Source organism: Anas platyrhynchos, chromosome 11 (assembly GCF_047663525.1).
Source record: "Anas platyrhynchos isolate ZD024472 breed Pekin duck chromosome 11, IASCAAS_PekinDuck_T2T, whole genome shotgun sequence".
NCBI lineage: Eukaryota > Metazoa > Chordata > Aves > Anseriformes > Anatidae > Anas > Anas platyrhynchos.
In genome coordinates, this window is record NC_092597.1 from 6,483,968 (window position 1) to 6,497,948 (window position 13,981).

The 13,981-nt window shown below is 35.6% G+C and overlaps 1 long non-coding RNA gene across 3 annotated transcripts in view; it reads right to left on the bottom strand.

Moving 5' to 3' along the window:
- The window catches only part of LOC119718010 (uncharacterized), a 157,704-nt gene that overhangs the window by 53,314 nt on the left and 90,409 nt on the right, over positions 1-13,981 (bottom strand). The window lies entirely within an intron of this gene.

A 13,981-nucleotide genomic window follows, 5' to 3' on the forward strand; every position in this document is an offset into this window, starting at 1 on the left:
CTATGAACATTTCTACAAGTCCACATGTACAATCACACTGCTATTTATTGATAAACCTATGCCTGCCTGTGTTCAAACTGTTAAATGAGGCCTTTAAATCTTATTAGTTGGAGTTTTTCCCAAACCAGTTTCATATTTCTTAATGCTAGAGAACAAAACTGGAAACCAGCCTGCCCCTAAATCTATATAAGTATTTAGCTCAAAGACAGTTTTTTGTTAGATTTGCACAGTAATTAAAAGATAAGGAAAGATTAAACATTATATGGCAAAGATATTCTGCTATAACTGTTAAAGAGACAAAAGCATTTCTGCTGGACAGTGAAGAAGCCAAGGCGAACACCTACACTCTATCAAGGATACTCCATCAGTGAGCAAGAGTTCAAGAAGTACAAGATGTTTTAAAAATAACTTCATTTGAATTTTATCTTTCCTTTAGTTCATGTTATCAAAAAAACTTCTGCACTTGTAAAACTGACAACTGCTATTTAAGCTCATCAACTTTCCTGGCAAAATCTATTTAACCTGTAAGTCTTTACATAGACAAAGTGGTTCAAGTTCAATTCAAAAAAAAAAAAAAAGGTAATTAAAAGAGTATGCAAATGGACACATTCCTGAATGCCTATCAGACTTCGAATGCCAAGATCCCCATCATATGCATACAAAAAAATTCCAAAAAACAACCTCAGTTTAAAAGAAAATCTTAATTTTAAGAAATATAAAGAATATAACAAAACTGACTACAAATTGTAACTGTCAACTCCTGAACTCTGACAAAAAATGCAACTGCATTACTTGGTATTAAAAACATCTAATACAACATTGTCTAATGAAAACCATCAGCCCTACAGTTCTGCACGCAGCTTGCTGTGAAAAAGTAAAACTCTCTTCCTTCTTTAGAATCAGGACACCAGATCAAACAGGCATTCAGTCTGACCCAGGGAAGCCGCTCATCTGTCATCTTCTTGCTGGATAATTTGAACTGTATGCGCTCTAATGATTTCTGAATCAACTACAGCCAAGAAGATGTAGAAATTGTTTCTCTCACACATATTGAATTACATCACAGTAAAACTGGTAACTCCTAAAATCAAAGAGAAAATTAAATCTGATTTAAAATTAATGTCAGGAAGGTTCCCAGTTTTCATCACCAGCCCTTATTATACATGCTGCCAAGGATGGTTAAACCTACGTTGCCATATATATGGAGATAATTATTTTAAAAAAATAATAAGTAAATAAATATTGTTGGTTTTTTTTGTTTGTTTGTTTTTTCCCTTGAGATTTGAAGCTCAACATTCGTTGAGCCTCAAAATATCCATTGCTATCAGCTACCATATACATTGTTGTTCCTCACCTGCTACAACCAATGGCTGTTAGCACAGATCCTGACAGGGAAGCCGTAACCTTATTAAAATTCAAAATAAATTAGACAGTTCTGTGTAAACTGTATATACTTATGTAATAAAAGATGCATTACTCAAATTAGCATGCCTCAGGACATAATTCAATCAAACTCATTAACATATCAGTCAATTCCTGAACAATGAAGGCCGTATAATCATTTAAGTTAGAAGTCTTACATATGCTGTATTTTATTTATTTATACCACTGTCCACTCACTGTGTGGCTCTTGGTCACATAGCCACAGATCCTGCCCACAACATATCAGTATAATAACCCACAAAACCATTTAATACATTACTGCAACTTTTCCAACCTTCTAGCCTAACTCAAAATACATCTTAAAGAAAACCTCCTTTCCACTTTGAATGCCTATATTTAGTTTTACCGAATCATTTCTCACACTCTTTTTTGGAAAGAGAATGACTAAAACAGGAGCTGCAAAAATCCAGCCTGAATCTGGTAAACTAGGAAAAAAAAAAAGAAAAAAAAAACTAATTCTCCAGGGCTTTTATAAATAAATTGCTTTTTGTCTGTAGACCCTTTAGAAAAAGGTGCAGATGTTGTTCTGCATTTGGATTAGATGAAAACTTGTTACGACCTCTTCAGTTTTAGTACATTTTTTGTAATAAAACTTTTTGCTTTTGCTGTGATTATAAGCTTTTTGAACTGTTTGCGGTATCAGCTTATGTGGCTACCATGTTCCTGAGTGGCTTTAAGCCCAAATATAATAGAAAGGAATGGAGGAGAAGGAAACACAAACCAAACCCTAATATGAGCATTATGAGGTTAACATATTATTATAGTACAATAATTCAAGGACCTGAATGCCGAACAATCCTTATAGCTATAATAAGGTCTTTAGGCACAGTTTTAAGGCTTGTCTTTCTAGTTTACGTGCATTCATTTTTATTATAACTTCCATCATAAATCCCTCATTCACTTAACTGAAATTCAAAACCAGGGTTTCAGTCATTCTAAAAGGGTATAGCTGCCATATATTTAATGAAAAATTATGAGTAAAAATAACCTGAATTCATTAATAATCTGTGTTCTTGCTCTAAAATCTCCAGCCTAAATGCAATGCCACAACCTATACAAGGCAGAAGGGAAATGATTCAGAATGTAGTTCTCGTCTGGGAGAATGTTCAACCCCCAGCTACTCCACCTTGCAGGGAATCTATCAGGACACCCTTAATACCTGCTAGGTTCTTCTAAAACTGGCTGGAAGGGATAGTAGGTTCTAAGCCATTTCACATACCCTATATAACTAATTGCCCAACTACCTTTCCACCACAGCAAGAGAAAGGCTGAAATAATTATTTCTAATTGTATCTTCTTCTTCTACAGCATCTCAGAAGGCATTACACTATCATACTTCCTCCTCCACCACTACCAGAATTAGACACAGGAGAAGAAAAAAAGCATTGCCATTTTGAGGAAAAAAAAAAAAAAAAGATCTTGATACCTTTTGAAATACTTGGTTTCTTTTTTCATCACATACAATAGTCCTCAAAAACATAGTACTACAAACAGTATCAAAATAAGAAAATCTCGTCTTTTCAACAGCATTTTCTTATACAGAAATTATTTTTACTCAAGCACAGCTTCACACAACTCATGCCAAATGAAGTTTTCGCTGCCACCCCTGGAAGCCTTACCCAGTCATGCATTCCTGCCCCTTCCTTGTGACAGCAGCAGTGCTTACATAGCTCATGGCAAGTTAGATTAGTGCACTGATCCAGCTAAATAAACTGCTCAAATTCATGAGCATTCAGTACCAAAACAAAGAAATCCATAGACACCATGGAAAATGTATCATTACCTGTTTCAGTGGTGATAAGCAGAGCACCATTAGTGGGTATAAGTAAAATGTAGTCATGAATGCACTGTGAAGATGTCTAGAACAGTCATGCAGAACCACCAGAAGTACTGTTTAATATTCAGCCTATGCCTGAGCATAGCATCTGTCCTTCTTGGAACAGAGTGGAAAAAACAGCCCATTCACTTCTAGGCAATGAGTTTCCAGGGATTTTGCTCATTCAGAAGTTACTGCCCATACAGAGAACTACTATGACTTGTAATTTAGCTAGAGAACAATGCTTGGAACACACTAGTAGAGTATGGTTTGTCATCACATCCACCTCCAAAAATGACCACTATTTGTGAGCTCAGAAGGAAAAAATATACATATGCAGAAGTTATTAAATGGCCACATTTGCTTTTTGTTCTTTTTTCTGAACATGCAAATACTGGCCATTTTTTGAGGTGGATGTGATGGCAAACCATGATATATCAGTGTATAGATAAATAGTAGGTATAAAAAAAATATACATCTCTATCAGTCTAATGTCCAAATAAGCAACTTGTGTTTAATTAACTTGCAATGGAATCACAGTAACATTTCTAATGATTAACAGGAGCTTCTTCCAGAAGCAAAAAATCTCTTTGAATTAAATATGAAATGACAGACGCTGCCATTTCAGAAAATCAGGTAATTTTTCTTCAGTAAATATTGTTTAATATTACTGTACAAAACTGTGTTTCAATTTCCCTAACCTTTTCAAAATATTCATCAACACATGCTTATTTTTCTGTATGTTTAGAGAATAACTACAACACATACCAAATATCCTAGCCTTTAGTCACAAATTTCTCCTCCTGTTGGATCTTCGCTTCAGAAAAAAGAAATGGTTCAGCATTCCTTCCTATCAGATAAGCTGCCATTAGGTCATGCACCAGTTTCTTTTAAACACAACAACACAGCATTCCCATGTTTTCACAAGGGTTTTAAGTTCTGGCTCTGCTGCACAAAAGCTCTTTACATACACTTAAGAACTGTAAATGAGTCAATACAGACTGTTGGTCTCTTAAGTAATTATCTTCACCGTCCTTCTGTTAACAGTTGGAATCTACTGAGTTTAGCAACACTTAGCAATATCCTGTGTACACCAGGAAACTCATTCATAATTATCTCACTACTTGCTTACACAGTTTCTCCTCTGCTGAGTTTGATATCAATGGGTAGATTTTGCATTTCCAACCATAAGGAGAGCACATGAAGTGCTATTATGGAGTTACATTGTGAATTCAGTTTCTGTAACAGATTTCACTGAAAAACCTGCGTATAATATGCAAAAATATTCAGAATCAAGACACTAATTTTAGAAATTCAACCTTAACAAGTAAACATTAAATGTCTGTGTATGAAGTTCACAAGCCACAATCAAATTCACTTGGAAAAAGACACCACCTGAAGAACTCAGGCAATTGCATACCACTGAGAGGTTTTTCTGAAACTACACGCCAGATCTCCAAGGAGCACAAAGAAGCTCTCATACATAGATATTAAGCGTTCTCAACAACTGCTTAGTGAAGGCTGACTGGATATTAGTCTCCATTGGGTTAAGGAAAAGGCCATCCAGCTAGGATTTGATTTTTATTTTTTTAGATACGGAGGGCCCTACCTATTGCTAGTAAAACAAGTATTTTTTTAAAGCCTTCTTGAAAAGAGATTTAGTTATTTTTCATTTATCTTAAAATTCTCCACTGGAGGAAAAATATTTCCCCTGATAAATGTTTCTCAAGGAAAGAAACTACACATTTAAGTAATTAGGGCATTTTTTGTAAATCACAAAGATGTTTTTTTTCCCAGATATTTTCTTCCACTGCTTTGTAGTTAGTGGAAGAGGGAAAGATGAAGCAGTTAAGACATAAAATACAAAGACTGACATGTTTCCGTTTCTGCTTTCTATTTCCTGACTGAAGAAGATGGAGTGAATGGTATTCAATTAAAAATACACGAGGCTGACTTTGCAATACTTCTTTGTGCTTTTAGCACTTCCATAAAGTTCTGCATAGTGGAACCCTTAGAGGGAAGGGCAGCCATTTATAAAGAAATGTTTATAACAAAAGGTAGATCAGTGTCTTGCACTGAGTTTTGGGACACATGGAGAAAAAAAAAAACAAACAAACAAACAACCACACAACACTTTCATTCAGACTCTCTCTGGAATGAGATTACGGTCTCTGTTATTACAAATTGCTCTCTCCTGTCTGCTGACACACTGCCAAACAGCTTTTAAACATCCATCACTTAAAAAGGCCTAATTCTTCCCAATTCTGAACTCTAGCACCAATACTAAGAACTATAAGAGAATCTTCAACAGTTTTTTACACCTATTTTGCGCTCTGCACTGGTATGGATAACTGTGTAACTGTCAGCTTGTCAAAGACATTTCTTAATTATATCATTTTGAACAAACACTTCTTACCCTACACTGAGCAAATGGAATTTTCATATTACACATTTGCAAAGAGACGTGGCTTCCTTATTGAATTTCCCAGTGGTACTTCCACCCACCATAACCTTGGAAAGCCAATGCATTCTCCAAGAAACAACTAAATAGGCTGAACCAAAACCACGCATCCACAATACTGCTGAAGCTTGATGAATCCATGCTGTAACCTAAATACTGGCAGAAGCCAGTGTCATATTTTCCTTACAACAAAAGTTATAAACATAATAGAGACCTGAGATGAAGGAATTAAACCACAAAAAGACGAAAACCTCACATAGGTTTGAAACCCATGCTCTTTGTTTTAGTGAATTAATACTAAGACATTTTCCAGGTAGCTCTCCTTGAATCTCTCAGTGCTTTGTTAGCACACCGTAAATATGCTGTCCTACACACCAAAGGAAGACAGGAAGCAGAACATAGTAAATTTAGAAAAATAACAACCCACTTCCTTTACTTCTACTGGCTTTGTTTTGAGTTCAGTTTTATTGTCACTACTACTATCATCATCAGCTTTGTTATCTGACCTTAGTACTTCAAATACTGACTCTCTTAGGATGAATTTTCCCATTAGGAAACACACTGAATTCCAGCCCTGAGGTCAATGCACATTCTGATACCACAGTTTTATGTTACAAATGCTTCACTGTTAATGCTGCTTTATGAATTCCCATTTATGAAAAAGATGGACTGGGTGAATAAAGACAGAAAATATGGGTGTCTTCTTTCCAATAAGTCATTCTCGTACACCACGAGCCCTTTCAGTCCAGTCTTATCCTTTAATAACTGGTCCCTACCACATCACTACAGAGCAGCCCTGAATGCTGCAAAATACTTCTAGGTTCAAACAATTGCCTTAAAGTGAATGCACAGTCATTGTTTTAAATTTCTACCCTCAGACAGGCCCTATTTCTGGGAAATTAGGTCACATTTTTCCTGCAACACAACAGAAATACTGTACAGAGTTATACACAGTACAGTAATGCAGAAATGACTGAGTTGGATAACAGCGATGAGACTAGATGCAGTGCTAGTGAAAAAAGTAATGCCCAGAAAATACTGCAGGGATTGGGTCACAACACAAAGCAAACACGAGCTATCTACTGGGATACAAGTGGAAAAAAAATCACATTGTATATTTGGAGTTTTATGATGCCACGTGATAATGCATTCTGCTTTCATCACCATTCTTTGGGTTCTAATTGCCCCAGTGCTCACAGAAAGTCTGAAGATGAATGGAAGTCACATACTCATACAATTTCATTCTGTTTCCTCTTCCTTTCTGATACAGAACTCACTCCTTTGCACCCAAAAAAATCAGCTCCAACCATTTATTGAACAGACAAATGACTTGTCATTTGCTGCTGTAACAACATACAATCCTTATCCTCCATAGGCTCAATGTGCTGTAATAACAACCTTTCAAAAGGAAGAGTTCTTAACTGCATAAATCTGAAAATCTCCTGAGAAAAAGACACCTGCAAGGCTTGTGAGATTTGTGATTCTCCTAGTTTAAACAAAGGGCCTAGCAACACAGCAAGAGCCATCCTGTGCCTTTTGAAATGTCTCATAATCTTTCTAGATGTTAAGGACAATGGGAACTTATGACAGAAGTGTTATTGTGTGTTTTCCAATTCAAAAAAATAAAACACCACCTTCATAATTGGCTTCTAGTAGAAACATTCCCAAACCTTATGTTTGCTTATGCTTGCCTACCAAGACAAATTCTGAATTCATTTGGATGCAAGAGTATATCAAAGATGTCATTGACAAGTTTTCTTTATAATTAGATCTCACAGGAAAGACAAGGTATCAGGAGTTCAGGACAGTCCTACTTGGCATTTCCATCATCCGTTTTATGATCTAGCCAATCCTGGCAAATATTTGCCATTCAATATTGTCTTAGGTGTTCTTCAAATCACAGCAGCAGAATCAACTCTTAATTAAGCTCACTGTTGTTTGAGAATTTCACTGTCATTTGATACTCTTTCTACCATTAAGTCTGCCCAAAATGAATGAAATTTTTAGCACCAGGCTAGCCACCTGCTTGGAAGAGACCCAGAATACCCAGCACCTTTTCTCCCCCACCTCCCTCCCTTAAATCTTACTTTGTGTGATTAATAAAATGCATGGTGCATGGCTTTCTACAGACTGCAAAAGCAAAATCATTGCTGCCATAAAAAGCTATTTTTGCATAATCAGATCACAAAACTTCAGACGCCATTCATCTTCATTATGCAGTTGACAAGCAATTCCTGAGACACATGCTTTAGCTCTCTTGCTGATTGGCCATTACAAAAATAAGTTTTGGAGCATCCGAGTATGTTGATATAAACATGAGTTGAAATATAAAGCAAATGATGATACGCAAGCTATTTCAGCACAGAATATATCCTCAAAACATGTGTACATCAAAAGCAGCACAACTTTATTTCCTCTTTCTTCATGTTAGATTTGCATTACCTGCATATATGATATCACACAAGTGGTTCCTGAAACATCTGGTGGCACCTGTATTTTGAGGCATATTTGTATACTTTAACCACAGAGGGTGGTGTTTGAAACCCTGTTCTTTCTACTTCCATTTCCAGACATTCTTGTTCATCTCTCTTTATCCTCTCTGAATTACCTTGCAATTTTCCAATATTCTATTAAGAACACCCTTACAATGCACTGGGTAGCAGCACTTCACCAGAGAGGGATTTAATTATTGCTGTACTCATAACTTTATGCCAACTAGCAAAAATTTATTTTTTTTTAATACACCTAAAAACTGTACAGCACCATGAATCGATTGGCCACATTGTCAGACAAACGTAATTCCTAGAAAACTGGGAAAAACTTGCTGAAGAAATCATTTCTGACTAGCTCAGACTATACCTCATTGATTTCTTACTTTTAAAGCAATAAAGAACAAATTCAATTCTACAACAAAGATTAGGAACTTCCTGTAGAGGCTCCCAGACTATGGAAACAACTTACTGCAATTAAAGACTTTCCCTTTATTGGCAACATTTAGCAAATAACTAATAGCAACACACACTTTATATTCTGTGTAAAGCTGAAGATATGTAACAAGCAAGAAAAGTTACAAGCAGCTCTTCTGGGCCATGATGTGCAAGTAAAGAAAGCAGGCCAAAATTGAACCACTTCGTGTGTATTTTATGTGTCATGGTCACAAAACGCAGAAAATATGGTGAAGACAAACACAACAGTGAAAAACTACCTTTAAAGCATATGACATTAACCAAAAAATCTTCTGTAACGAAGAGTATCTGATTCTACATTACAATGCTAGTAGTGATACCAGTGGATAGGCTTAGCTGGTTATGTGCTCATTTGCCTAGTATTTGGGTACTACAATGATCTCCAGATCACAGAAGACCAAGTAAAATTTCAAAGGAGAGTAAACTGAACTGAAGACGTGAAGAGTCACTGCAGAATCCATCTTCAACCCTTTCAGTCTGGTCTTCTATGCAGAAGTCTTTGCCACTTAAACCCCGTTTTGATTTTGAAGCTATAGATGCCATCCAATATTTATCAGAACAACAAAAAGTGAGATGTACAGATTTTTGAAAGGTGGAGAGCCAATTAACACTGCCGAGCCATTTGCAAAAAAAAAAAAAAAAAAAAAAAAAAAAAAAAAAAAAAAAAAAAAAAAACAGAAAAGCTGAATTCAATTTGGGAAAGCATTCACATTGGAGTATTTTGTATTCAGAAAGAATTTGTCAAATGATTCACATGTCAGCTTGTAACCTCAGGACTGTGTACCACCTTCCTTTCTTCCCAAGGCTGATTTTGCTGATACAGTCTCAGACTTTCAGTTCCAAGAATGCCTTCTGTTTGTGAGCATTGCTTTACCTAGCAAGCCCCTCAAAGTGAAAGAACATGTGGTATTTCTTCCTTCTCTAATATCTATACCTCTTAATCAAGAAATGTATTTGCCTGTATTACCAAAGCTCTTCTGTATTCACAGCCAATTATGGACTTAAATTTACTTGCCAGAAAACAGTTATTTTTTCCTTTGCTTTCTCCCTTAAAAAAAAAAAAAAGTCCATGGAATTTGTTAAATAGATCATTTGAAATAAAAGCCATACACGGTGTATATGATACTGTAAAATACTTTTTTTTTCCCCTCCTTGTCTCCCTTTCTTCCCACAGCAGCATCCGCTCTGGTGCTACTCTTCCATCATTTGGAAGATGTGTGGAGCCTTGCACAATAGTTGTTAATGGATGAGAAACTACAGACGTCAAGTCTGTGTATAATTTAAACATAACTTGTTCTATTTATACAGATCCTCCGTTCAGGGTTTGGGACAGAAATGATGATTGAAATGCCTGTAGGCAATCTCTTTCTTCAATAACATACTTAATAACAGTGGGCAGTTCTCAAAAAGCAGCTCTGCCTCAAAAATTAAATTTAATCAGAAACCAGGATAGGCAGCAAAGTCTCCTGCTGCTCTCATATGCCTTCTCCAGAAGACCTGTCACTGTACTGAGACTCGCATAACCAAAGCTAAGAGCAACACAGCATGTCTTCCCAAGACTGAACATATGCTCATAGGATAAGAACACTGCTCGTGTAGTGCATGTAGTAGTACCATCTGCTGACACCTACCACAGCCCTGTTATTGAACATTTACAGAGACAGCACCTACAGGACAAGTCTGGGGTTTTGTTGTGCTAGACTTCCTACAAATGTAGCATATAACAGCAATGACAACCTCTCTAAATGTTTATCCACAACACAGAAGTACCAGCAGTTCCTTACCAGTGATTAGCAAAATAAGAATACTTCTGCAAATCTTGCATTGAGCAGCTCTTCAGATGTATTTTTAGAAGTGGAATTTTGTGTTTCTAAGCCCTTAATTTTCAACAATCAAGTTAGAATTCCAGACTTGTGTAAAATTACTATTTCTCATTTATTATGAGCTTGTCAAAAGAAGGTGGTTATATTTATAGCAAAGATCACCAGCCAGTAGCTGAACTGAAGCCTCAGCAGGAATACAAGAGAAGAGGTGAAAAGAGGCAACCACAGAGGTAGAAGCAGAGTTGAGGAACAATGCTGGCCACGTTGTGAAAACCTGCTGCTTCTCTGCAAAAGGAAAGCATCAGACAGGAGCTCTACGCTAATAACAGCAATCCTTGTCATGAAACAATTAACCAAAGATTTGAGCCCAAATGAAAAAAAAAAGTTTCTAGACTTTGCTAATCTGATATCAATCAGTATATAATATGCTCATTTCAAAATTGTAAAAAGCATGAAAATATTTTTCACAGAGATGCATTAAAGCAGAAATTACACCAAGAATTGTACTCAAATATTTACAGACCAAGCCCATTCCCACAGGAGGGACAACCTAAAACACTATCTTTTTATATTTTCATGAACTGGATTTCAAATTTTAAATGCAATTGTTATGTTTAGTTGTTCAAAATAATCTGGAGACTAAATGTAGTCCATGAAAAGCAATTAATGAATATATTTATGTTTTTACTGCATTTTTCAGCATAGCAAACCATATTTCCTCAGGTGTTAATGAGGAGTATCTTGCATTATGGAGCTAACAGGTAAATAGGATGGCATTAGGATGAGTAACAGTCTCCTGAACTATACATTTTTAAAGATTTGACAGGGAAAACATATTTCCAAAGGAGAAAAAAATACATGCAAAAAAATTCTAGAGAGGAATGCAGGAAAAATTATCTTCCTAGTCATTGGAAGTCATTAGCAACCATTGCTAGTTAAAACTGCACTAAAAATCAGTGACATCACTTAAATAAAACTAGAATCCAAGTTTCTAATCTCAGCCACGGTATTTACATAAAAGATAGAACATTAACATGAATGCTACATGAGCCAAGGAGTCAGTCATCTCATGTTTCTGAAGAAACACAAATTAAAATAAGGACAAACACACAGAAATCCTTGTGAATAAATTACCCAAAGTTTGTAGATTTTTCTAGATATGTGTTAGAGCAAGTTCCTTCCCTTCACATACAAAGATTAGTTGTCTACTGAGAAACCATGTTAAAGTTAAAAAAAAAAGTTACATCTTAAACTGCACTATTTTTTCTTGCTTAGCCATAGAACACATCATCCCCTCCCTTTGCTAAAGTGATTAGCTGAAATCCCCAATACCTGTGCAGCAACTTCAGATTCAAAGCACTTGTACAGACATAAATAAAACACGATGCAACATCTTTTTAATGGGATATATTAAATAATTTTTAAAAAGCCCTTAAAAAATATCTTACTTTATATTCAGGATTTGACTCAGAACTATTTAAATCTAAATCCTTAGTACTAAAATTGGGAATATATTTTATTAAAAATAGTGGTACTATGTTTAAACATAGTTCACTTAGCTGTGTTCACTCAGTTTCTGCCTGAGACTGTTCCAAAGTAAAAACAACCATACGTGTCACTGATTCAACCATATGACAGAAACAAGGGACAGATGGAGAACAAGACTGTTTTAGTGCACTCACAGATGGGGGAATTTTAAATGATATATCCAAAATACTTTACACTCTTCTGTATTTTGAGTAAACAATGAGACAAAACACTAAAAGGCTATCACTGCTGCTGGAATAAATGACAATTCTTATTTGCAAAACTATGTTATAGTATGCAGTATTCAGAACACTTCTCTTAAAATAGTTTTAAATTCTGAAGTGCCCTCCTCCTTCACTTCAAAAAGATTGGTTTTCAATAACTACTGGGCCATTTTGCTAATTAATTCATCTGGTTAAGATTAAGCTATAGATTCCTAGAAATTCTCTAACCTGCTCTCAGATGGAGCAATGTCAACAGCCAAATAATTGGATATTCTCCAAAAATTACAGAAACATTTACTACTATAAATTAAGAGATCATTTGAACTCAAATGGGATGAAGATCCAAAGAATGAAATTAGTTTAGCTCAGCCACAAAACAAATCACTAAATTCTAGTTCTTGATGTTCACCAACTCAGCAAGTAATAATGGTTCCTTTCAGCCAAAATTTGTAATATTAGCTTGCTTTTTCGTAAAATACAATAGTTTTGTAAACACAATCAATTAATGCTTTGTTGTAGACAGGGTAATAATCTCAAGTGTTTAAAATATTAATGACAATCCCTTGAGAAGTCTCCAGATTACACAGCATTATCATTTTAAGGAAGAAAATCTATTGTGTTTACTGTCTAAAAATATAAAGTGGCAGAGCCCTAAACAAAAATTAAGTTTCATTAAGCAAGCCATTATAATCTATACAGATTTACTGCAATACTATTCAGCTTTATCACAAAATGAACAGAATGTTCATAAATAAGTAGATGGTACAAATCAACACAAAAACAATACAAAAAAAAAAAAGAGACAAATGCAAACATCTTAAGTGGTTTCCTCCAGATATAGTTAGAGCCATACAGGCAGTATATGTGCTACATGGAGAGAACAAAGTAGCCTAAATACAATTTATTCTTCCACACAATTTCTCAGTGTTATGTCCTTCTCCTTCCTCAAAACCTGATGAAGCTAGCATTTTAACAGGCAGAAAGCTATAGTATTTCCAACTCCTGTGAAATATGCCATGGTATCTTAATAACATTCCTCACTAAGGTTATTTTGTCTGTGGAATAGCATCTCAGATGGTAATACCACTCATGCCACATGGTGATTTCCACTTTATACCAGTTCCAACAAAACCACAGCCCCAACTTTAGCCATGTCTACTCAATCAGGACTAATAGATGATCCACAGAGTGAACCCAGAGACACTTAAATTCCAAGATCTATACTTCACAGGAATTTATTTTGTAGTTTTGTACTGTGTACCACCACCCAAAATGGTGAAAGTCGCACGCACCAGGACCACCTCATGATCATGCAAAAGGAAGGTAGATGGGAATAATCAGGGGATTACTTTCCTAAGCATAACTAGTCCAATCCAAACCACTGACATGGGGACACCCTTTGGTTTCTTATTCAGAAAATATTAGGCTTCACACTTCGTGGTACTTTTAACGTTTGCCTCCTGAAGAACTTGCATACTTGATACAATTTTCAACCATGATTCCTCTTCTCAACACTACTTGTTTGGTTAGCCATAGAACCTCAAGATCTGCTTAAATCTATAGATTTAAGATGCAGAGTTATACAGAATTACCTTCACAAAAGTTTACAAAAAAAAAAAAAAATCAAACAACTGCGGTGACACTACTTCTGACAACTGCTATGCATTAGTTGAGTTTTTCATGTCAATTGAAGTTAGTAACTCTACCACTGATACAGTACA